This window comes from Lichenostomus cassidix, chromosome 5 (genome assembly GCF_008360975.1).
Source record: "Lichenostomus cassidix isolate B80296 chromosome 5, HeHo_3.0, whole genome shotgun sequence".
Classification (NCBI taxonomy): Eukaryota; Metazoa; Chordata; class Aves; order Passeriformes; family Meliphagidae; genus Lichenostomus; species Lichenostomus cassidix.
This window is the reverse complement of record NC_139486.1, coordinates 48646067-48672888: the sequence shown is the minus strand read 5'-3', so window position 1 is coordinate 48672888 and position 26822 is coordinate 48646067. Positions and strand designations below refer to the sequence as shown.

The following is a 26822-nucleotide window of genomic DNA, read 5'->3' as shown; positions in this document are numbered from 1 at the left end:
GCAGAGATTAGGTATTGTTACAGCTACAATCTAGAAGAGCATAGCAGCAGCTCATGGTGCCACAAAGTCAAAACAGCTGCTGAACTACCACCACAACTTGAGTTTCTGTGAAGTACTAAAGTTTGACTCTAACCTTGAGTTTAATGCATTTTAAAAGCAAGTTTCCATGTTACACTAATATATTCTGACAAATGTATGCTAAGGTATACAATACTTAATATTTAAACACTTTAGGCACAACAGCAGAGTTGCACAAACTGAGCAAAAGCATCTCTCAGCTGATGAGGCTTGTATGGCAATTACAGCACACGTGCAACCTGACATCAGGGTTTAATGCACACCTTCATTCTCAGGGACTTTACAGACTTTTTGTCAGTCACATTGCAACAGCACCATTTACTTGGGCCCCCTGTTTAAGACCACCTCTAGTCCAGCACTCCACACAGGATGGTTACAGCTAATAAAGGTACTTTTTCTAACCTAGGAATAACTTTAGACCAGCTGCCTTCACTGAAAAAAAGGCCAGAAAGACTTATTTTGCCTTCTTTGTCCCCAGCATGCAGCTACATAATATGTTCTGGAGACTTTGAATATTTGAAACAAGAGATAGTAATTTGTCTTTATGGGCTGCATCAAATGGTGGATTTAAAACAGTTGGGAGCATACAGAGCAAGAGTAGGAATGAGGAAACTTGGTTTGCTTCCTTGGTAACAAAATCTACAGCACAGCAGGAGAACAGAGCATGATAATTAGGGAATTACAGCTGTTAGTCACAGAAAATATGCTGCAGTTGCAGGTCAGGGACCTGAGGTTGTAGCACAGGAAGGAAAACTGTAATTTAGAGTCTGCAAGGAACTCACTGCATGCATTAGACTTCTTGCTACTTATAGCATCTCTACACCTGTTTTCCAGGGCGGAAATCAAACAGACAAGAGCAGAGATCAGCAACAGGCCACCAAGGAAATAGAGTTTCCCTGTCATAGTCAGGACAAGAACTATTTTTAATGAGAAATGGATATTCCATCAACTCTTGTTCATTCCCCCTCTTTCTAAGCAGGACAATGAGAAGTGTGAACTTTAAGATGAGGGAGAGGACAAAACTTGATCCACATAGTTATTCTGGGAGCTAGCAGCTCCCTTAAGAAGCACCAGTTGTTGCAAGGGATGAATAATGCGAGTCCCACTGGAACAGGGCTTGGCTTGGAGACCTCTGTGTATTAACCCAGAGCCTTGGATTAGTTTCCTGCCAGGGGTAGCTTTTCCTGAAGGGAATTGAAGGATACAAAGGGAAATACAAGCTTCAGACTGAAGACAATACCACTTGATTTTCCTAGCCTTCACCCTAAGAATACCAAATTCTAATCAAATCCTCAAGAACAAGTCCAACAGACACCCACAACAGCATCATTAAAGCCACTCTGCCCACAAGCCTTTAAAAGGAGAGAACCAGTTGGTATAGTTTAACCAGTTTGGTATAGTTTCATGTGCTTTACTGTAATCTTTGATCCAGCTAAATCCCCCCTAAGAAATTCCTCACTGCCATTCCACTCAAGAAGAGAATTTTTATTTGTTTGTTGCAACCAATTTCATTCACCTTTTGTTCCACACTGGTCATGTCTGAGTTTTGGAGATAATCTTCCTTTCCAAAACTTCTAGTGTGTGGAAAAGCATCTTTCTTACTCCTCTGTCCTTAAATTAAGTTGGTTCAGAAACACAGAGCTGACTCTTACAGGTGAGAACTGGAGCATAAGGGAACCTGAGGGAACCTAAACTTGCTGAGGAACAGAAGAACCACCCACCACACCCTGAGGCTGACCAAGAGATGACAGCTTCTTTCCTTCAGACCTACATCTGTGCTTCCTGACCACACAGCTCAGATTCAGAGGCCAATATCAGCAGACCTCAAGCCATGAGGCTCAAGGCTCATAGGGCATAATGAGCTCATTCAAGTGATAATAGACAAGACTTCCAGCATTTGTTTGCTGTACCAGCAAGCACCTTAACATCACATCTAAGCCAAACTCATTCTTTCCATGGAAGAGCAGCTATTAATAACTTCCTACCATCCAGTACAGCCTGCTGACCAGTAGCCAGGCCTCCCCAGTTCTCCTTGAAGGCTGGCAGCATGCCATGCAGATCAACTAATTCAAACTGTTTTGGACAGGAAGGTATTTCAGTGTCCTAGACCCTCAAGCTGTCCTAAGCTAGCCTCTGTTTCAAAGGGGTGATTCACTCACTGCTCTCCCTTGTGAGAGGTGTCACAGACAGAGCTCAGAGGTGAGCAAACACCCTGGGGCTCTGGGGTAAAACCCTTCCCTTGGTACTCTACCAGCTCTCTAGAGGTCAAGTTTTCCTGACCTTGTAAGCTCTGAGGACCAGTGGGAAGCACTTACCATCAACCCAAGGGATGAAATACTTCTATTCTTCTGGGTGAGCTGCTCACCCTAGAGCCTGTGCCTCACTCAGAGTGAGCTGCCAGACAGATGGTTTATGCACTTGGAGTCTGGGGTAGTCAGGCCAAATGCTGGTGGAACCTTCCTCCTTGCCCTGCTTCTGGTTAGCAGCTGATTGGCAAAGGCAAGTTGTCTCCCAGTCCCTACTCAGAAGGCAACCTGTATTCTCCACCTTATTGAGACACAACCCCTCAAAGAAGTGGCATTGCTGCCATTTGGAACAGGATTTCTTTACATTTAGAAGAAATAGCAGCTGAGATGCACCTCAGTCCTGTAGCCTTTTCACCAGAGCCACTTAACCATAATAATGTGACATTTGGTTTTAAAGCCTTTCAGAGGAAGATTGCAATTTGCATTTTAGAGCCCCATGCACTGACTTGCCCTAGAGGTACCTCCACCCACTTGCTGGTTCTTGTGCAGCCACTTCTCTAGGGGACACAAGGACTCACCAGGTCTTGGTGCAATGCACCCAATTTGTCTCAGCAAAGTTTCAAGTCCAATCCTGATAATGCCAAGTGCTTGATGCCATTTTTAGAAAGCAGAATAACTAAGTATTTAAGGACAGATCCTTCCCCAAATAGACAAGAAGAGCCAATCAGCAGCTGTTTCTCTGGAAAGATTTTGCCAGCACTACAAATGCTCCATATAGAAGCAGAAAGACGCTACTTCTGAGCATAAATGCATGTTAGATGACATTGCCACTAAATATACCAGGTGACTGTTAGCACAATTGGTTTGCTTCCAGCATAGTTCCCCTCTTTGGTGTGGGCAGCAAGGGCACCTTAAATGAAACAGCCCCAAGATGAATTTAGTTTAATGACTGAATGTGAAGGGGGGGACAGGGAAGAAGGAAGGAGAACCAATATTAAGTGTGGAAACTAATACAAAAAGCTTCTGGGATATTAATAGTGTGCTGAACTAATAAGATGCAGTCAAAGCTATGAAGTTTCTGTAACACCACAGCAGCTGCTACTGTGAAGTAAGGGACTAGAGTGGATCTGTGTATTTACAGCAGTTATCTGAAAGCCTGGGCATGTAATTCCACTCAGAATCCCCACCAACACAAATACATTAAAAGCAGACTGAAAAAGCTCCTCTAAACCCACTAAGCACAATAGCTAAAGTTTCCACAAGAAATAATTCATAGCATTACAGTTATGCCCACAGAGATGGGCTAAGACCCTCTCTGGAGTGGACAGAGAGCAGAAGCTCTGGCTGAGAACAGGCTATACTGTAGTGGCTCAAATACCTCCCAACCCTCTTGATTGCTAAAAACCCCTCTGGGACAGGAACCTGTAACATAAAGAAGTCCCATAGAAGTTAGGCTAGACAGTGACTGATTAAAAAACCTTAGATCCACACTGGGTTTTTTGGGTTTTGTTTGGGTTTTTTTTTTTTTCCTTTTGCATGCACCTATAGACAAGGTTGGTTTGTCTATGACGAGATGAGACAAGGCATCCATTTCTTTCAAGAGTTTGAGAACAGGCCCAGTAAAAGACAAATCCTAGAAACCAGGGTTTGGAGCTAGGGCACAGATCCCAGCACCCACCACACCAGCTGGGAACTCCCTACAGGAGCTGGTAGATGGCAGCAATTTACAGCTCACTAACATCTCTGTGGTGCCTTCTGTATATTCTGAGATATATCTCCACAGCCTCTCCAAAGGCTGGAGAAGGCTACCTGATTGAGAACCCTCATAAAGCACAGGAAAGGCAGTTAATCCCACACAAGTTTGGTTAATCCTACACAAGAGCTGAGAGAGCAACTCAGCACACTGTCCACGTGGCACCTGCCATGCCAGGGGCACACCAGGAAAAGCTGCGACCACAATGGCAGAACAAATTTTGCTATTGCCCAGAAACTACAGCTCTGAGTATGGACCAGAATCCCATCGTGGAAGGAGTGAGTAAGCACAGAACATGAATTTGAGAGTAGATGAACGTGGTCTCTACACAAGAAGAGACTGAGGTCACAAACAGCATCACCACGATCCCCTTGGACTCGTCAAGATAAGCAGTAGCCCTGGGGTATCTAAAATCCTTGCCTGGCTAAGTATTCCAGTCAGAGCTCTCTGAAGGCTGAACAGCAGCCTGATGTTGGATAGCAAGACATTGAGAGAGGAATAAATGCCATTTTGTTAAGGAAACTTTTGAGAAGAGTGACAGTTTCGAAGACTCATTTTAAGCTTTCATCACTGGCAGGAAAGTGGAGAAGTCAGGTTACTTAACTGCTGTTATGACAATTATCAAATGGAAGAGACCAGTGACTTGAAGAGAACATTGCAGTTCATTGCAAAATTCCTCTATGCTTTTCATTAGGTGTGTCCAATTATTTCCAGTATAAATTAGCTAGACCATTGAAAGCAGGTTTGCAGAAAATTAGTTTAATGCTATTATCACGTGGGAAAAAAAGAAAACAAGGAAAGATTTGTTTCCCATGAAACAGTCACAAAAGTCTAAAACTACAATGGAGATCTCTTGGACCCTTGCAGAATCTTTCAGAATTCCTATCTGCTTCACTGACAAGGACTCCAAGACAGCATTAGACGTTAACTCTGAGCAACAGTTCTAGGAATGAAAAGCAAGAACTCACTAGGGTCAGCTCCAGTAAAGCTGACTTCAAAGTGCACTTTCAGGCTGCTGAGCAATTGCAGATGCAGGCAGATGGCTCATAACTATTCTACCAAATTACTCACACAAATTGTTGCTAATAGAGTCATGCAAGCAGTATTACAAACCCTCTCCCCAGTGCCACTGGGCTCAGTGACTAACCATGCTGCAAACTAAGCCAGCATCTTCCATTAGGCCAGAGGACAGGTAAGGTAAACAGGAGTGATACCTTGCAACTCTACCATTGGTAGTGTGGGTTGCAGTTGCCTCTGAAAGTTTAGGCAATCCTGCTGACTCAGACAAGCTTCTCCTAGAAAAACTCACAGTTTTCCATTGAACAGACATGCAGAAAGAGAGCCTCAGCCTGTTTGTGATACCCAGCTCCGACAAAAGCAGAGGTACATACATCACCCTGTTTGAAATAGGGGACTTCAAAAGCAGAACATCCCAAAATCTTGTTGAAAAGATGCTTTTAACATTTCACATATGGTAAAACTGCACTAAGCAGTGCTCCCAATTTGACCATTAGCAGACTGAGCCCCATGCAATTTAGGATTACTCTCTAGAAGCAGAAGAACAGGAGGCTATTCTTTCACTGTCAGAAGGAGAAGGAGAGGGACCTATGTGGGGGGGCAAACAAGAGCTCAAGGCATGTCTATCTCAAGTGCCCTTACTGCCTGCATCTTCCTTTTTCTGAGTGGGATTAAGCCTGGGGAAGGCTTAGTTATTTGGAACAGTGCTGTGACCCCACACTTTGCCTTTTGGTGGTTGGGTGGAACCAGACTGGGAACACAGCAGTGCAGGGTGAGCCAAGCACACATGACTGAGATAGGCAGAGACACTAATGAAACCTGCAGGGTTTTCTCAGACCATCCTGTCATTTGGTATAAGAATCACAGAGGAAACAGCTCCTCCTTACCTGAGCTGGGCACTGAAAATACTCAAGCTCCAACATTCAATGAGCACACACTTGCTCAAGCTTGCTGGTCATGAGTTTAAACCCTAAATATGATAAACTTCAGCTGGGGAGTCACGAACTAAAGTAAGTGTTGAAAGCACAAGTAAAATAAAAGATAAAAATGTTCACAAGGAAATGGGCAGAATTACCAGGCAGGAGAAACTGAAACAAACAGGTCAGAGAAGTGATAGTAGCAGAAATATTTGCAATATTGAGATTACACCTACAGACACTAAAATCAGAAATTGACCCACTCTACAGGCAGGTCAGACACCACATTTCCATTTAGCTCCATCTAATCTCACAAGTATCAATTAGAATTGGGTTAGATGATCATTGTAGGTCCCTTCCAACTTAAATACTCTACTTCTCTTCCACTATAATGATCTCCAGACAAGGGAACCTGGTCAGTGTCACAAGACTGCACAACATCACAGGGTGATTTTCCCCACTTAGAGCTTTCTGGTTTTTTGAAATTTTTGATGTCCCACCAACCAGAAGGTGGCTTTCAAACCCTTATCTAATAGCAAGTTATTTTATTGCTTTAAGCTCCACACAGTGAGGAAGATGTGTGAGCAGAATTGTGCATGGAAAAAAAAGTCTGAGGAATAACAGACTTGAGCATTTAAGTTAACACATAAAGCACAGGCTAAGAGGCAAAGGTGACAATAAGATGTAGTTTACTATTACACTTATTTCTGTACTTTGGATTCCTGTAGTATCTTTCACTTGATTGACTAACAAAGAATCAGAGGAAATCATGAAATTGCATCCCCTAAAAAAAAAAGTAGAGAAGAGCAATCAGCTCCTTTGGTGCTCATTTGGTGTTTTTGCAAACTGCTCCCGTGGTGCAGTGATATCCTAAACAATACCAACCAAGCTCTACCAGATTTTTGGAACTCTTAACTCAAGAGACCTTGCAACACCCCCGTGTGGTTAAAAAAAGGATCTTGGCTCATGCCACCCACCAGTGAAACAGACACCCCTAGGCTGGGATGAAGCAGCTGTATGACACCACGCAGCAACACTTCACAGCATTTTAGGGTAGAAAGCAATTAACCTTTGGCTGAATCCCCTTAGCTCCGAGCTACAAAAGGAGTGTTTGTTCTGTTTTCTTCTCTAGCCCCCAGCTCCCCCAGGGCTGCATGGCTCTGGTGTTCTCATTAGCTCACTGCCCAGGCTGCTCTCTGGACCCTGAAATGGAGAACAACAGTTGTCATCAAATTAATAGGCTGTTTATCCAGATACTAATTTTTGGTTTTTCTTGCTTCTGCTCCAGAGTAGTGGCATCTGATTCCAATAAAATTAGGGTGAGGTTGTAGAGCATTGTTTCTGTTCAGACAGAAAATACACTGGAGCTGAGAGCTACTTGAGGCCTCAGATGTACTTTAAAGCAAGTTAAGAGAATCTGGGCAAGGTGCCCTTTACAGGTATGAAGACAGTAACTACTTCAACTGAGGGAAGATATCTTTCTGCCCACTACTGTTTCTTTCTGTGTCTGACTGAAATTCAACCCTACTTTCTGTACTGACACAGAACCTTCATCCTCAAGTCCCATCCTAAAACAGAGCTTTACAGTATCCAAATATGCCAGTGACATCATGGAAGCCAGGAAATCCCCACAAAGTCAAATATCCCTTAGATTTTTTACTCCTGAATCAACATCCCGTATAGCACAGGCAAAGAGTGAATGATTTTAAAATCTGAAGACAGCTAAGTGAAGACTTGGGAATATAATCTGTGTTTGATCCCCCCACTTCACCCTGAGCACATATTTCCAATTTCATATGTTTATCAGCTTCATCCCATTAGTTTTCCACACTCCTCCATAAAAAAAAGTGTTCCTGAACAGACACAGTTTGCAACTGCACCACTTCAGGCAGTTAAAGAGTCCACCCTGACACTTTCATTTTGGCACATGCCTCTACCATGAATCTTTCCCAGAAATGCTCTGCTCTGAGCCATCAGAAATGGGAAGCTGTGGCTGAGGCTCTGGAGCACTGGGCAAGCACAGCCAGAGCAGCACCAGCCTGTGAACTGCAGCAGGAGGGTGCAGAGCCAGCCTTGACACAGAGCACAGCCTGGTGCTCTGCAAGGCACCTCAGGAGTGGTCATTCAAGCAACCTTCAGGCATCACCACAACCTGCTTGGTCATTGCACCTGCAAGCACACACCCCTCTAAGTGGGCAGGAGGAGCAAGGCCCCTGCAGATCTTCAACCCCAGCCCAAAATCTGGTTTGCTACCCTTTGTTTCCTTCACCTGCATGACAGAAGACCTTTCATCAGCCCTTCCCAAACAAATCTTCTCAGCTGAGGTGCTGTGAGAGTAGATTTGAGCATAACCTGACACCTTCCCACTCCTGTTGTGGGTCTGGTGTTATATTCAAACACGAGTGTTACATTCATCTTTTCCAGTCACTGAAGCCAACCTTTTGCCTCGGTTATCTACAGAAAAGGCAGCTGTAAATGCTCCTTCTGCAGGCAAACAAGAAGTCAGAAAGCAAAATGAGTCAAAGCCATGCTTTCCCTTAGGTCAGTCTCAGCAGAGTGATGCAGGCAGGAAAAGAGAGCCTGCATTAGCAAATACCCTGCTAGCGGGCTTAAAGGGGAAGGAATCCATAAAACCTCCAGGCATTCCAGCAGGCTGGGTACCCGGGATCACTTTCACAGTTTAGGAAACAGTTTCATCTCAACCCCCACAAACTGACCTTGGCAGAACATCGAAAGTTTGCACATAGCAGCCATGTTTGTGCCATGAGTAATCCAGTCTTCTAAGCTAATGCTCCATTTTGCTGGTGGAACAAAGTCTCTTGTTATCATGTGAACTAAATCACATTAAAATTATATTTATGAGAACCTCCTAAGTCCATTTAATGAGATACTTCTACCCATGGAATTTCATAATTTTGTGCATCTTCATGTCTTTCCCACATAATTTTCAGTTTTAGACATTATCACATTTTTCCAGTACAGCAGAAGCAAAGCACACATTCTCAGGCTGAAACAATAACCTGAGCTGGACATTAAATGGGGGAGCATCTTCTTCAGAAATAACCCAACGTGAATCTTTTGATTACTCACAGCCCAGTGAAAGAAGAGATATATACCTATCTCAACAACATATATGGTCTTACAATCCTCCTTTTGCTTTTTCATTTGTTGAGTTTACTGCACATATTCAGAGCTAATCCCATCGATTAGCAGTCCAGGTTAGAGACCCACTAACACTTGAACATGAACATGACAGGACACTATTGCCTGCTGCTGGCCAGCAAGAGAAGGAACAGCACACTGTGACAGCCAGGAGTGGGAAGTGCTGCTTCCACTCTTGCTGTCTTTTCCAGTCAGCTAGGTTAAAAAATGAGAATACTGCATTTTTAGCTAAATTGCATTTCTGTTTTGCCTTCATTTTGTGTTCTAACTAGTTACAGCAACTCTTCAAAAGGAAGAGGCTAAGCTTACACAGACTTAAGCAAGCAGAGAGAAAATTCAGGAGTCTCATCCTGTAAATGCTCCAAGATGGCACATCATTGCTCTGCAAGGCTCACTTTCTTCTCTGGAAGAAAAAGCAACTTCAGCAAGTGATCTATGCCAATTACATGAAATTTAGGTCAGGTGCCTTATGTATATTAGTGCCCTTGTAATCAGTTCAGAAGCCTTCTGAGATATAGCAGTTTCTGGAAATAAGAACTAATGAACTTGGCCTAATAAGCTGTAACTTTGAGGGGTTGGAGCAGAGTGAAATATTTCAAAGCTAATGAGGAGTTTGGATTCAGTGGAAGAGAGATGCCTGCTTTTCTAATAAGTCAGGGTGCCCATTTCTAGTGCAGCTGGACCAGGTAATGTGAACAGTTATAATTCACTTACATTTAAAAGCCTGAATCTAGAGCCAGTGAGAAGCTGGCTTTGCCACAGCTAGATGCTGAAGGAAGCCAAAGCATGAAGGACAGATTTAAGTTGTGGTATGTCTTTGATGTTCTTGGGCCATTTGGCATTAGAAGGATCTACAGACAAAAGGAGAAATAATGCTTTAAGAAGTGTGTGACAGCCAAGTTCATATAGCTCCTGGCTTTGCAAGTTCTCACAGAATTAAGCACATTCACATGCATTAAAGGGTGGATGTAAAAACAGAACATACCTTTGGCTGCACTAACACCATGCTGATTTGTACTGATAATATTCATGAGCAGCCCTTTTCTCTGACCTCTTTCATGCAGATACTCCAATATACTGAGAATTGAATTAAGCAGATCATGGGTAGATGACCAATAGTATCTGAGGCTTTGCTTTCCAAAGCCTCCTTCACTGTGCCGTGAATTCAGAAATGCAGGACCACTTTGCAAAGGATGAGTGCTCTCCCTCACAAGGAATTTGGGATCAATGGGCACAAAGACAGGAGCTGATGTGGTGATGAGAAAGTTAAAGGTGACTGACCTTTTCCCAACATGGGAAACACTCCAGGTAAGGACAAGGTCAGCAGTCCTCAGGCAGTGGATACAGCCTAAAATCATATCCCACTTTATGCTGCCCAAGGCAGACAGAGGGGCAGGCTGTGCTCAGAGGGCTGAGCAGCTGCACACACCACTCTGAGCTTCTGCAGCTTTTAGGCTGACATCATGCAAGTGCAGCTTTTCAGTGTGGAAACAGGATGACTCCCAATGGTTACTCATGTCCAAGCCAACACAAAGAAAAGAAAAAGCATGCTCTATTCTAGTTGTCCCTGACCAAACAGTGAGTGTGGGCATGGATACATGGCTGAAAACCTGGGGCTGAAGAACAGCCCATCAGGACTCCATGCACACCAACTAGAGTAACTAGCACAGAGTGAAGACAAGGCAGGGCAGGGCTGCAGAGGGAATTTACTCCTCTGGACCAAAAAGGAAAGGCATAGCTCAGAGGTATCTGCATACAGGTTCTCCCAAAATGGTGCCACAGCCACTCTGTACTACCTCTGCTCCCAGTGCACACACAGCACACAGGCTCCCCAGCCCTCCCCTCCCAGATACAAACCAGCTTTTTGCTACCGCAATAGAAAGGGGAAAGCAAACTAAGAAGAAATGCACTCAGCCCAGTGTTATCTGGCAATGCTGAGTGAGAGAGCAAGTATGAAGCCTCCACTGCAATCCCAGTGTGCAATAACTGACTGACAAGCCCCTGGAAGCTCTATAAAGTGTCCTTTCATTCTTGCCTGCCCTCAGATGGGCAGGTGCAGGCAGTAAGGCAGGAGTGTAGAAAGAAACTCTTAGCCCTCCAGACAGTATAGTCTCCAAAGCTGATATTTTGGTCAAACAGCACAAGCCATAAGCCAGCCCTTCCCTGTCTGTCATCGTTCCTGCCTTATTGTCCTGGGCTTTGCTTTGTTTGCTGGGAGCAGGCGTGCTCCAGTTCTCAGGCACATGCCAGCAAAGGCACTGGCGCCCTGCCCACCCTAAGTACCGTGCAGGCAGGATGGCGCCTCCGATATTTAAAACAATATTTAATGTTTTACATCATTGCGAGCCTGTCGATTATTTCCTAAAGCCATGAAGCAACAGTGGATCAGCATGTGGTGTGTTAATGCTGCACGAGGAAATAATGCATGAGGAGGAGAGATCAGGAGGGAGCACTTGAAATTACAGTTGGCATTAGCTATAGGATAGCACATAGCATAGCTATTCATCCCAGGCTGCACAGTGCATTTAACAGTGGACTCTGAGAAAGGGACATAGGTAAGGAAGCCTGCCCTAGAAGCAGACAGTTTCACTTTTCTAGTTCTACCCACCCAAACCTTTAAGGAAAAGCTTCTTCAGAAACTACTTGGGGAATAGAAACACTAAAAAACATTGTTTTCAGAACAGAGGGCACAAGTCTAAAGTAAAAACCTCAAATACAAGCCTGCCTCTCATGTACAAGGAAAAAATCAACATGATGGACAGGGAATGACACACTCTGGTTGAGGACATACCACAGACTTCAGAATTATACTTACAAAGCATCAATGGATCATTCTTTCTGCCACTAGTGTTAGAAGTCACCTTAAGGACCTGAGCAAACACCATAGCATTAAGTGATCAAGATAGTGGTATAACATGCAAGAGTTCAAGAATGGTATTACTAAAAAAATATTTTACATTTGTTAATAAGGAAAAAGTTGGCTCAAACCAAGTGAGGATACCTTGACACTGTCAGCCCAGCTATTTTTGCTTGTTCAGTGATCAACTTTGTTATGAAATTAATTTTGCAGGATTAGCGATAAGTTGGTTTTGGTTGCCTTATACTTGTCACTCATGAGGAGACAGCAAGGAGTATAACTTCATTTCCAGAACAGAAGCCTGACAATATAAAAAGAATTTATCCAAGATGAACGGTGAAGTCCACTGCACCTAAGGCTCACATAGATACTGCAGTTAAAAAGCCACCATTTGCACACTAGCTCCTTAGCAGGTACTGAGAGCTGAGACCATCCCACAAAGATGAGGAGCTGGCAAAAAGAGGGGTTAGCTGCTTTGGCACACAAGCAACCCCCTCCAAAATCCAAATGCCTTGGTTCCACTCAGATCACTCAGATCCTAATACAAGTACAAGCTGTTCTTGCCATGGTGACTATCCCTTTTCCATAGAGTCCCTTCAAGAAGACATCGAGGATTTAGCAATGGCTATCGGGTTGCAGTCACTGACCAGAAGTGACCGAGCATGCCATGGACATGAGATCCATCAGGGAGTAACATAGAGTCCTTCCCTGGTAGGGGACACTGGCAGCAGAGAGTATATCTCTGTTTCAGTACCAAAAACCCTTAGGACCAAGCTTCAAAGAAAGTGTAAATGTACTTCAGTGCATTTCAATTCCACAGTTAGCATTTAATTACTTATCTGAACTGATCCTAAACTCAAGCAGTGTTGGGCAAGGTTTGATTAGGAGAGCCTTCCCAGCTTATTTGAGGGTGTCCATCCTGCCCTGACCCCATTGCTCCCTCTCACTGTAAGGAAAGAGAAATATTTTAAAGTTACACATGCATGGGAACACAGATACCGTTCACTACAGTCATTCTTGACAGGTTTTCCATTTTGTATCCTTGATTCAGTGGTCAGAACCATTTTTCAATGCAGAAACTTGAATTCAGACCCTCTTTCTGCTCTGGCAGGCTCACAGGAGAGCCTCAACAGCTTTGTGACATGAATGCTAACCCCACTGGCCAGATGTATACAGGCAGAGATGCCCACACTCCCTCCCCCAGGTATCTTGGTGCTGCATGTGACTTCTGAATTTTGCCTTGTTAATTAAAAATCAAAAAAAACCCCAAACAAAACCCAAAAACAAACAAACAAGACTCCAGATTTCTTGCTGTGTTATTTAGAAAAAAAAAATAAATACCTGGAATTGAAGCAGTGTCTTGGTCTTGGAACACATTAATGCTTTCTTCATTCTCTAAAAGGTTTTCTGGTCCCAAATGATTTTTCCTTGCCTGTACAACCATCAAACTGAAGAAAAATAACCAGTTTCCACACCTTTGATTTTCAGCAAAAGTCTGCTCCAAGAAATCTTCCCCACATACATTTCACACCACTTTTCCTCTTGGAAGAGGACTGAGTACTGCAGTAACCTTCTCTGCTCATTTACAGTAGTGTAGCAAAACACATTTCTGAGTTTACCTGTGCCCTCCTAAGTGTCACATTACCTCACATGCAGTGCAACTGCTTTTCTTTTTACACTGAACTATTCTATTTTACTTAATGGCATTTTCCTGTTACTTCTCTTTGGGGCTGCCAAAGTTTGCTGGATACAAAAATGCATCTAAAAGTTGTGCTCCTGAGACACACACCTCCCTTATGACTCCAAGATTATTTCATCTAAAATTTGATAGGGAGATGTGGACTACTTTGTAGTGTGATCCATTTCAACTGTTCTAGCAAGGTAGGTAATCCTATCCTGTCCCAGTTTTATAAGAACCCAAGCAATTTGAATTAATAGCATAAAAGTATAGCACTTGCCATAAACATGGAACAGTTGCTTTATTGCACTTGTCAAATGCATTCCTCTCTTTGGTCACAGTTATGGTCGAAGAATTTAACAAAAAATTAACAAGCCATTCACAATAAAAAGGAACCCAAAAAGTCAAAGCTGGAGAAAGCATCACATACTCTACATATTTGAACCCTTACGGTTTTTCCAGCCTGGTTCTCACTCTTAGTTCCACAAGTTTCTTATAAGCACCATCCCTTGTTCAGTACAAATTCAAGTGGAAAGGACAGCAGAGAGGTGTCAGCTCTGAGAAAAGTGAGCGGGTGCTGCACTCAGGATAAATATCTGCCCTATTTCTGAAACAGGAACAGAAGCAGTAGCCATGAACAGACAGCCAGACAGCATTGCCCAGGTCATTAACCTAGATGGCTCATCCTGTGCCCAGCCATCTGCCCACAGCTTATCCTACATCCCAGGTATCTGAGGGGAGCCTGCAGGCTGCTGTGCCCACACACAGCATGGCCAGAGCAGACAAATCCTGCAGCACTGCTGGCTACACACCCTCACCCTGCTGCCAAGCCTCACCACCCAGAAAACGCTATTAAAAAAGGTCTAAAAACTTGTATTTTATAGCAGCAAAGAACAACAGTTCACAGAAAGATATCTCTAACACGATATTTGGAAAACAAACCCCTTTATTTTTAAATGTCTGCAAGTGATCTGAGAAATTCAAGTGTCTGCTATGGTGGAACAGCTTGACAGACCCACTATAAAACAAACAATTTACCATTTTGATGTGGCACGGTGGCAGTAGGAAGCATAATTTTATCTGCTTTTACTGCAGTGACCTCTGCCCCTCTGCATCATAATTTGAGAAGCAGCTGTGTACTTAGAGCCCCAACACCCTGCTCATTCCTGTCTGCCGGGCACGGCGAGTGTCACTCCCGTGTCACTCCTGCTGATTAGCACAGCCACCGAGGAGGCTGCCACGGGAAGGCCTGGTGCCCCCTGCCCGAGACAGGTGCACAGCCCTGTCACATCCCACACATGTGTGCTTTGGGCTTGTTACCACTGCTGTCATCAAAGCAGACTATGGTCAGCAAGTGCAACATCACACAAGGGACCCAGCAGTTTGAATTCAACATCTTAGTGGTTGATCAACATCTCAGCCTTGTCAAAGGCTGATTTTCTTCCAGAAGTGTAGTTGGAGCAGTTTAAAGATAAGGCAGTGGGGTCAGAGCAAAAGGTGCTGGAAGAATCTTTGGTCCTCAAACAGAAAAATAAAATATCCTCTTAAACAAAACTAATTTGAAGTCAGCAATAGGGTTTCTTTTCAAGTCTGCCACAGGCCTAATAAAGAACTATTCTTTGTACGCAAAGTATAAACGTCATAAAATAGCAACATCACACGAAAGTTTTGCTGAAAATGAAAAGTTTAAGAACAAAAGTGTCTGATACTTGCCAGTCATGGGTGTATTTCAGTAATCCTGAAGGCCCAGGGGTCCACATGAAGTCCTGAACACTGCAGTTACTTGAGAAAGGGAACCTCCATCACATTAGCATTTTGGCCCCAGTCCAAGAAAGCACTTAAGCATGTGCTTAACTTTAAGCACATGAGTGCTCCCACCCACATAAAAGGACCACTTATTCACTGAAAATTAAGCATCTGCAGAAATACTTTCCTGTATCAGCTTCTTTGCTGAGTATCTTACAGGATTACACCCTATCAAGTGTCTCCCTGGAAAAAAAAAGCCACCACCACCTAAACAGAAGTTGACTTCAGGCAGGGTTGCCAATTGCCAGGGGCTGGCTTAGCACATGTGGCACTGGGCTTTGGAGCCCCACGTCCTCCCCAGCTCTCACAACAGCTGCACAGCAGCGAGGAGCCTCTCCCAAAGCCAGCGCGTGCTCAAGAGCTGCTGCCTTAGCCTTTGCCTGCTGGTTCTAAAAAAAGTCATGTAGAAGCTATTCCCCCTGACCAAAAGCTAGCCTGCTTCACTGAAGGCTGCAACGTGAAACACAGAGCTGCCACAAGGCACTACACTGCCGACGTAAGGTAAGAGGTCCTGCCAGTTAACCAACAAGGTGTTAGGATGAAAACAGCAATCTACTACAGGCTGGTTGCTTTGGATCAAGCCCTAAAGACCTTAAATTACCTATAGAAGGAGGTGATGAGGGGGTAAGGGCAGCTCGGGAATTTATGTATATGGCTAGAGTGTAAGGCAATAAAAACCAAATCTGAGCAGGCAGTGGAAGAAGATTGTGTCATGTCTCCCACATACATTTTCGGAAGATCATCCCAATCACAAATGCTAATTACAGTTCAGGCTGCCACAGCAGGGTAATACTCATCCATCATCCTCAAAAGTTAGAAATCACTCACAGGGATAGAGTAGATATTCCATCCAAGAAGTGCATGCCCAAACCCCCTGAAGCTCTTCTGGGATGTGATTACTTACATCTCCCCCTTGCACGCTGGATCTCCCTCCTTGGGAAAGCAACATGGGTGCTGAAGGCACAACCCCAGTATGAGCAGCTGGGGAACTGCCGGCTCAGTTTTGTGTTTCACAAAAACCTCTCGCCTTAATGCTACAAATTAACCTTAATGTTATCATGATTATTAAAGTATGGAATGGAACTCACCCTGAAGTCAGAGCACAAACAGCACTCAGCCCACTTTACGGGAAAGCAAATCTTCCTAATTCTGCACCAAGTTGTGCAACAGGCTACCCCTGAGCAGAGAATTTGAGTCATTTGTACAATCTGGCCACCCACCACGCAGGTTTCCTACCTGCTGCTGCACACCAAGGCACACCCTGGTGCAGCAGCCAGCACAGGCACCTGTCAGCCCTGTGATTTGTGACCCATCTGACAGGGGCAGCCAGAGATGCTCTTTTACAGCCCGCTGTCACTTTTGGCTGTGTGTGTTCCAGCTGCTGTGGTGGAGAGCACTTTCCTTACCCGTTCAGATCAAAGGCTGTGCCGACACAAACACATGAGTTTTACAAGTCAGTCAGCTGTGTACTATAACAAAGGTGTGCCTGGGATGCTCCTTAATATTTCTCTTACCATGCTCCAAACTGGCATCAGCTTGTGTAAGGATTAAGATCAGTGAGACAGGAACTACCAGGCACATACAGTTGGTACCAGATGAGGGGCTGACTTTAAACAAGGCTTAGGAAGTATTTTGAATGCACACACAAGACCGAGCCATGGTTCTTACTCAGCTTTCTATAGCAGACCGAATGCAAATCGGATTTTTTTTGCTACCTAATCAGATACACAGACTACTGGTATCTGATCCATGAGGCGTGGGATAAAAACCACGCTGAAGTGAATACAACAAAGGCCAAAGTATTGTGCATCATTATTTTCTCATGGCTCCTGGTTTCCAAGTTCTCCAGGGAATATGACAGCCATTTCCACATCTGACTATTTCATTTTGAAAGAAATGTAAGCTAGACTTAACTATTTTCTTTCCATATGTGTCTGGTAGATATATTTATCATCAAGAGATTCTTCTCCTCCTCTTCCCCCCACTTAACAGCTCTTGACTTTGTGTGGCCCCTCCATACCAGCATATTGTTTGTGCTTTTTGCAAGACCCTACTTTAAAGTATGACATGTTTATGTAAGAGGCATTGATGGCTAACACAGGCTTCAGCTCAGTAGGGCATTTGGGATGGTGTCAGCGAGGAATGCTCTCCCCTGATTTATGAGCATGTTATAGTTATTCAGGTGGAGTGGCAGGACCTGGCAGTAAGCACCAGCACACAGATCAAATGTGTTTTAAGTTCACAGATCAGGCTGAGGTGCTGCCAATCGCCACAGGGTTGTGGCAGGGGAAACTAAGCCCTCTGTTTTTAAAAAGCAAGCAGTCTCTGAAGACAAGGAGCTGCCCTCAACCTTAAGCCTTACTAACCAAAATCCTACATTGCTCTTACGAGCCCTGTTCTGCAGTTTCATGGTGGCGTATATGCAGATTCAGAGACAGATGCTTATGGTAGCCTACAAGTCTGATTTACTACACCATTCTTTTTGCAATACAAGTCTGATTTACTTGGCTGTTTCCAGATACTTAAGTACTTAAAGTTCTACTCTTTCCCTTTTAATCTGCTTTATTTAGAATAGGTAGAGGTTGAAGAGATGTTCTTTTGAGGCACGTGACTGAAGTGCTCATATTTATAAGCCCATTCACCCTACACTGTGCCCCCTTAAAAAACCTAGCTTTGGAGCATCACTTGGTTCCCCAGCAGCCAAACCCCACCCACAGTGTTTGCCAGCATCCTTTCTATGCAAGGTGCTTATTTAACATCTTCAGCTCTCAATGAAACCAGTTCCCCTCATTTCCTTCACAGTTTGAATAGCTTTGCAGTTTGCTCACATCTGCAGTTTGCACCTTTAATTAAGATGTTCTACTTAATTATTCCTTCATGCTGTTACACCTTCCTCTGGAATTATCAGTTTGGCAACACAACTGTGTAAACCTATTTGTATACAAAAGCATAGGCTGAATTAATATATCTCGCATGAATAACAGGACTGCAAGTCCTTCAACTTCTTAAGGAGGAGGGGAAGAAAGGCAGAAAAACAAGTTCTCCTCAGCATTTCTCAATCACTAAAGAAATTTGGCAGGCTGAGAGAGTTGGGATTGCTCAGCCTGGAGAAAAGAAGGCTCCAAGGAGACTTTATAGCATCTTCCAGTACCTAAAGGGGGCTTACAAGACTTTTCATTGGGACATGTGATGACATGGGAGGAATGGTTTTAAAATGAAAGAAAGCAGGTTTAGATTAGATATTAAGAAGAAATTCTGTACTGTGAGAGTGGTGAGACATTGGTACAGGTTGCCCAGAGAAGTGTGGATGGCCCACCCCTGGAAGTGTTCAAGGTCAGGTTGGATGGAGCTCTGAGCAACCTTGGTCTAGTAGAAGGTGTCCTGTCATGGCAGAGGGGTTGGAATTAGATGATCTTTAAGGTTACTGCAACCCAGGCCATTCTGCAATTCTAAAACTCCTGGAATTGATTAAATGAAGCCATGTAGGATACTACTTGTTTCTAGGAGAAAGGTATGTACTTTACCCATAAAAGTCCATTTAATAATTATGTGAAACTTTTGCTGCTGCTCTCACAATGCCAGTGAAGGTAACTTGGCACACATGATTTCATGCTAGGGGAATTACTTTTCTCTGCATTGAGCATTGAAGCGATACAACACATTACAAGGAAGTCTTTGATAGTTTCTGCTGTCTTGACCAATTCAAAACTCCCATTCTCTTTCCAAGAAGGAAGAACACACACACACATTAGGGTCAATAAACAGGCTCAGAATTCAAAAACCCCCAAAAACATAGCCAGAAATAGCTCAGTGTACAGTTCTGTACACAGCAGTCACACACGCTGATAGCCACCCATGGCACATTCAACCATTCCCCCCAGGCTTCCAGACAAGCAGTTCATGTTTGCACAAATACAGGAGGATTAACTTCCAGACAGACACCACTCTGGCAACTACAGGGAAATGCCAACGTAGTCAAAACCTGAAAGTAGTGAAGTGTTTCAAACAGATTCATAACGCAAGACCCAGGAGAAGACCCCAATCTTGTAACATACCTGGTTGCTTTTCTGCAGGATCTTCATCTGCTATAGAACAAGTTTTGGAAATTATTTTTAACTTCCTTTTCACCAGCTACAAATCCAGAACAATAAATCAAGTTTCAAGAGTCAGTTACATTATAGGCATAACAGGCACCCATTACCATATTTCCTTATACTCAAAGAAATCCAAACCCACCACCCTCCAAAATAACTCCCACCTCAGCCATACTGCCATTTTATCCTTCAGAAATGACCTTTTACTGTTTATTAAGAAAAAAGCACCTTTTAGAGGCTCACTGCTGCTCTGTTAAGTGTTAATTAAAGAGAAATTCTCCTCTTCCCTCACCCCTAAAAGAAAAATATCAAGAGGCAAAGCCTAGAAAGATATTGGATTGCAGGGATTGTGCTGATTCTGCTGGGATGAGTGGAGTCTTCTCCAGCTTTATTCTGTTTAGTTTGATATGCAAAAATTTGAAATACAAATGAAAAGTCAAGCTTGCCTCCCAGCAATTCTAAATTCTCTAAATATTATCAACCAACAGAGTGAAAGATAAATCAAAGATTAGAAGATAATGAGTAAGAGTATATTTTCTTGAAGAGATACAGAATTCCAATGTTACTTTCAATTTGAAGTTCTTCAAAATAGTCAGTGTTTTTGGTTACACATTTTTCTTTCCTTGCAAATTATTTGTAATAATTATAGAAGTCTGAGCTACTGGAAAAAATAACATGAACCATTTTAGGTAGCTAAAGAAAATTTTAAAAAAAGAAAAAAAAAAGAAAAAGAAAAAGAAAATCTTTAAAACCAGACAACAAGACAATTTAACTACAGTTATTACAACACTGATTGCTGTACAGAGGGGAGTAACTGCTCCCCTTCACCTGCTGCTCCTGCTGCTCACACTTTGCACTGAAGGAAACTGACTGCAAACTATTTGTATGGGCAACTGTATTTGTAAAAGTGACCAGAGAAAATAAGGCCTGTAAAAATCACTGTGTTTGAATATAAGGCTGCATAACTGGGGAGAACATGTACAATATCGCATGCATGTTTCCATTTATTTCTAATAGTCAATGGGTGTGCAAAATTAATGGGGTTTTAAACCTGAGGTTCATGGAATTAAACACACAGTTTCCCTTTTATAAAACATATGTGGTGATATACTACTTTTTAATTAGCATGAAAGAGAATACAATAGTCTGTGTGGCACACCAGACAGCAGTCATCATCAAAATGTCCTTATTTTGGCTAAATATTCTCAGTGCATTATTCAGGTTACATTGCACCAGCATCTAAAGAGACCTAGAAGCTGAACAATTTGGAGAGGCCTGGTGAGCCAGTTACTCCCACAGGACTCACAACTCACCTCCACATGTTCTGCTTCCATTCACCAATGGGTGATTGTGTGGTACATGGCCAGGCCATGTAAGACTGACTGGCAATCCCATTTTGGGTCCAGGCTGCGGGAAAGGAAATCAAAGTTTCCTTTTCTGAACTACTGAAATGCTTTTAGCTCCTTTAGATTTGTCATAACAACAATACACTTAAGGAATAATCTAATGCAGCCTTAAACCTCTCTTCAGTACAGACTGCTAAAAATGCCTTTCTCAATTTGATATGCTACACTGACATATTTCACTTTTCTGTATCTGTTTCATTCCCTCATGGTGGATGAAATTCAAAGGTATTACACAAAGTAATAGCCAGCCCCAAGTGAGGCAGCTAAACCCACAAATCTGGATGCACAATGAATATAATGTAGTCAAAGCTAATTAATTGTTCCATATCCATCATCATTCCGCCATTAGAAAGTTCCTTTCCCTTCCTCTCAAGGGCTTTTCTCCTTCACTCTATAGCATTTCTGACTCCTTTCCACTGATGTACAAAGCTCTGAGCTCTCCTACAAGAACCTGGGCTTCTTCCCCAGGCTAACTGGCATAATTTCCATGCATGTTTGTCTGAATTTCTTGCTGTTTTCTTCCAAAGGATGTGTATCTTGAGTTTAGTCCTGGGGATCTGAATTGAACAGAAGTCCTCAGTACCTCCTGGACATGTCTTTGTTGGTGTCTGCTGCTCTTGCTTCACTCTCCAAGTCCTGTTCTGAGCAAGGCACTGCAACTGCCTTCTCTCAATGTCTCCTCCTGTTTCAGAGAAGGGAAAAGGCTTGAGCCTTCCTCAGGGCCCTTTCCTTCAAGAGCAGAGGCCCAGGCACACCCGCAGAGGCACCACACTAATGGCAGCTGGCACTGTCTGTCTCCCAGCAGCAGGGCATTAATAACCATTAACAAAATGCTATACAGTTCCAACATGATGTCAGTGGTATTAACCTCTGTCATTCCAGTATCAGCACTCGTGAATGACTGGTTTTCCTTTTTTTTCCTTTAAAACATACCTCTGAAATGCTCCATAGCATAAAAACCAACAGCAACTACTTAAAATAACTTACTTTCCAGTTTTGAAAATGAACTCCCAGTTATCAGTACTATGTTAAACGACAGCTGAATTTCTCTCATTCACCTTTTTTTACCAAGCTTTACAAAAAATAAACCAAAGCAAAGCCTTCATGCCCTACAGATTTGTGAGCATTTTTGAGAGGTACTAAGGATTTGCCACCTATTAGAGGAAATAGGTGGGAAGGATTTGGGAGTTTTCTAGAATGGATAGTTTATGAGCAGATTACTCAGAACTGCTGTACTACAGTAAATGTGCTGTTTCTTTCAGGAGTATGAAACATGAGTATCTTTTCTCAGTTCAAACTAGTAACCAGAGCAGAAGCAATTCTTTTTAAATGGTATGCCTGTAAAGCCTCTTACAACCCTACAGTATCTAGGTATGCATTATTTCTCAGCTCAAAACAAAATAAATGCCAACACTATAAACAGATGAGATAAAGTCTGTAGAAAGGGAGAGCTGATATCATTTATTACAGTAATAAAGACAACTGGAACAAGATACAGTTTTCCATGTATTCAACCACATTTATATTCTTAGATCACTAACAGAAACCCTTCTGTTGAATTTCCCTGTGATGATTCAGGATCAATATGCCTTAAGATGATCTGAAAGATTGATGAACTTTCAAAACTGCCCTTGACTTTTTACAGATTAAGAAGGACATATTTCCATTGCTTGTATACATTGTTATTTACTGGCAGACTCCAAGGGGAGTGCCTAATCCAACCTCAGTTTAAGTGCAGTTACATCCCTCCATCTCCACCAATGCTTTAAAATGTACACTCTATTACAGTGAAATCTTTTGCTCTAGAAAACAGGATTGGGGCCCCCAGATAAATGTTTGCATGGCAAACTAGTCTTGCCCATCTCCATGTCTAAGCTCATGCCTAAAAGCTATTAATAGGCATAGGGAGTGGAAGTGCAAGACCAGACTGGGAATGCTTTGTACTCCCATGGTCTGTATCAGTCACACAATGCAGTTGTTTCTCTAACTTGGGTTCAATGTGTGGGGTTTGAGGGGTTTTTTTCCTTTCAGTTTTGGGTTTGTTGCCTTTGGTTTTCTGGTTTTTATTTGGTGTTTTTTCTAAAAAAAAGAAAAAAAAAAAAGAAAAAAATTCTTTACCTCTCAAAAAACCCCAAGAAGTTCATGTGATGAAGAGCTTCAATTGAAAATTAAAAAAGGTTTTAAATTAAAAAATTAAAAAATTTGCCACTTCTGGTTCCTGTGTGTAGAGCAGCTGGTCCCAGCGTAATAAAGGCAAGGATAAAGCCAACTTCTTCATGAATGATACAGCAACAAGGGTAACTGGCACCAAAATCAAAGTCTGCTCTGAAGCAGCTCAGTACAAACCATCCCAAGGAACATGGGTGAGGGAGCTGAGAGCACAGCACAGACACTGCAGTCATGTGGAAGCAGGTGACAGCAGGGAAGGGATGCAGTGTTTGCTGTCCTCCAGCCCTGCTACAGACCTCCAGAGGAAGTGCATGCTTCAGGATAAATCAGGTCTCAGAGACACCCCCTAGCAGGCAGTGAACCAACCAGCAGCACCTCGGTGAGAGGCAAATCCGCATCCCTGTGGAAATGGCAGAACATTGATTAATTTAATTCGACGCCCTTCCTTAGAAAAGATAGCAAGAGACAGTGAGGAGCAAAATTTGTACAAATGTACCAGCTGCTTCTTCCTTCTTTGGCAAAGAAAAGGAGGAGCAGATTCCATATGCCCACCCCTCCCCTATCACAGCATTTAGCAGAAGGGGGGAGAAGGGCTTTTCTTCAGAGCCTGTGCCTTTGAGGCAGCAGCAGGGCAAGAGTTCAGTTTTACGACTCTTGGCCCCAACACAATTTACCATTTACAAACTAATCCTCCTCTGCTGGAGAGCACAAGGCCTGCTAAAGCTCTCATGTCCACTTCTCTGATTCTCCATTGTCCACACTGACAGGGAGAAGCCGAAGACCTAATCGGTGTGTAATTCAATCGCTGTCCAGGCTGTGTCACAGCACAATGCTCTGCTTGTAGAGCCACGGGCAGAGGCAGCCAGCTACTGTTATGCCCCACAGCAGGTGTGAAGAATGTCACTTGCTCTGTGTGCTGCCCCTCTCCCCAGGTCCATTCCTGACACGACATTCACTCACCACTTAAGGCTGGTTTTCCTACTGGCAGCAAGCTAATTGTTGGCTCTCTGGTGAAAGGGCACTCTCAGTATTTCTGACCCTGAACTGGGAATTCCTGCACAGCATAACATGGGCCTCATACAGAGGAAACCCCTTTGCTCTACAGATCCCCAAAACATAGAGGCCTGCTAACAAGCTCTTCACTTCCTTAGTCTTAACCCAGCAGTGAGTAAATTATGAGTTATCACACCCAAACTGTTTCACTTCGTAGTTCCTCACCAGACAGGGCACTGGACATTTCCACACATCCTTTAGGAATTGTTTCAATCAACAAGGGTCCTTACTACCTAATTATATTTTAATCACCAAAAAACAGATGCCTCAAAAAATCCCTATCCACATATAGGTGGTTAAAACATCTGGAATACCAAATTAAACAGTGGCTTTTCCAAGGGATGTGAGAACAGGATGAGTACAGAAACACCCTACTTCTAATACATCTGTTTCCTTTAACAGCCTTGAGAATTTCACTAATGTAGAGTTTCTGCTGCTTTTTTTCCCCAATTCCTTAATTTTCATGTAGAAGCACACTGAATAGCAGGAATACCTGATGGAAGAGCTACATTGGGACAGAAACGGTGCAAGCCTATACAGCAGCTGTTTTTCATCCAAATGAAGAAACAACTGAAGTAAGTTGGATAACCTGACAAACCCAAGAAACAGATAAACCAAAATGGAAACAATTTCCCTGTCACCACACAGGTGATCTTAAATCAATATATTTAGCTGTCTAGATTACTTCTGTGCAATTCTATACATGAATTATGGTTACCAATCTTACCTAATCCTGTAAAGGGATGAAATACTTTGTCACACTTGCAAATTCTGTGAAGGCAGTGAGCAGATGAAGAAAGATGATCCAGCTTCTTACCACTTGCTACAGAAAAGTTCATAATATTCATTATTCAAAATATGAATCGGACATCTGTATTTACAATGTTTAACAAGTCTTGCTTAGTGTCAAAGCCAAGCTCCTCATTTCACCCATACTCATCTACTGTCATCATCGACGGCTGATTTCCAAACATGGCCAGACAGCAGTTTTTATGGCAGGGGTCATGAGACATTCTTGCATCCTGAATCAGGATCCAGCAATGCCATGTGCCAAGCCTTAGAAGCATGTAGAGCATTTACAACTGAGCACCTGCGGAAATCCCATTTCCTGACAAAGAGAGGCCTCCAATATTCATGTTTTCTCCTGCTCTTAGGCTATGCTGTAATGAAATCTGGCCCAAATAGTCCTTTTATAGCTGTAAAAGGAAGTATCCTTGCTTAGCATTTACCCATCCTTATGGAGGTTCAGTGGAAACCTGGTGGAGCAATCAGCAAAGATACACAGAATGAAAAGTCTGGCTAATGGGATATGACAAAAACTATGCACAGGACAGGGACACAAAGTGAGGCTTTCAGAGAAACTGGAAGGACTCTGGTAACTTTAATGAATAAAGGTATGAGGATGGGACCCTAAGGAGTCACATTAAATTTGGCATGAATGCCAACAGTGACATATGCAGACACATCCAGAGAGTGCATGCTCCTGGAAAGGGAGGCCAGGTGCACCGTTGCTAACAGCATGGGAATAATCAGAGAGTACAGGACTGCACAGGAACCACTGCCAGGTCAGTGACAACAGTTGAAGAGGAGTAAGCTGAAGGAATGCGGGAAGGGCTGTTTGTGATGTCAGTGATGGAAATGACTTTGAACAGCTTATCCTGTGAGACTCCTTGCTCCGCAAGGCACTCCCAACCACCTCTTGCTGCAGGTCTAGGTTGTCCCTACTCTAAGCTGCCCTCATCCCTTTGAAGGTTGTGATTCCTTCACTCCACAAAATCTGCATCCTTGTCCTGTCCCTGTCACTCTAACCCTGGGTTGCTGCCGCTTTATCTCTGACACAAGCTATCTATGCCCCCTCCTCAAATTCTGACCTCAAACTCCTAACCATCACATCCCCAGGTCATCTGATCTACCTCCATTTCCCTGGCACTGTTCCCTATAGCTGCTTCATACCCCAGATTATCTCATCTCTGCTTTCATTCTTCTCCCTCTAGCAGTGTGATAGCCCAAGCTATGGTGACAGGCTGCAGGCCATTAGCCTGTGCACTGTTCTGTGCCCAAACTCACTTTTGCTGGGCCACTCACTGGAGCTTTAAACCAGTGACTACAACCAGCCCTGCTGGTCTTTAGAGGTTCCTCAGCCTCTTTTTGGGAACCACAACCCATCATGGTACGGGGCAGGCCCAGTGGATGCGGGGTGACAGCCACTGCTCCCTATTTCCACAAGGAAATGCTAGAACAACTTCTGTCTGCTGGGTATGAAAACCAGGTCTCTGTGGCACACTCCCCCTTTCCTTCCTTCCTGCTGATCAGTCATTCCTCTGGGTCCTCCAGGGGATCTCCCCCCTCCTCTTGGCCACGACAGCGTACATTCAAACAGCTGCTGGGGCTGGATGAAGCACCTGCTCTGGGCAACAGCAGCTGGAGTTCATTTTGGGTCCAAAGGGCCGAGGCCAAGCAGGCTGACCGCATGTGCACTAATCCAGTATCATCACCAACTCCACCAACAACAGGTGCCCTTTGAAGAGGGAGGGAAAAACTATTTGGGGAGGAATCAGAGCTTTATAAAGGACATTATGGGCCAAG

The 26822-nt window shown here is 43.4% G+C and overlaps 1 long non-coding RNA gene across 2 annotated transcripts in view; it reads right to left on the bottom strand.

Moving 5' to 3' along the window:
- Positions 1-20706: 20706 nt before the first annotated feature.
- The window catches only part of LOC146436587 (uncharacterized), a 25409-nt gene continuing 19293 nt past the window's right edge, over positions 20707-26822 (bottom strand). The window contains exons 10-11 of one of the 2 annotated variants that reach the window (XR_014852711.1): positions 24964-25059; positions 20707-23583 (exon numbers count right to left, since the gene is read on the bottom strand). This is a non-coding gene — a long non-coding RNA (uncharacterized LOC146436587). The remainder of the gene's footprint in view (positions 23584-24963; positions 25060-26822) is intronic. The other variant, XR_014852712.1, reaches the window with a different exon arrangement.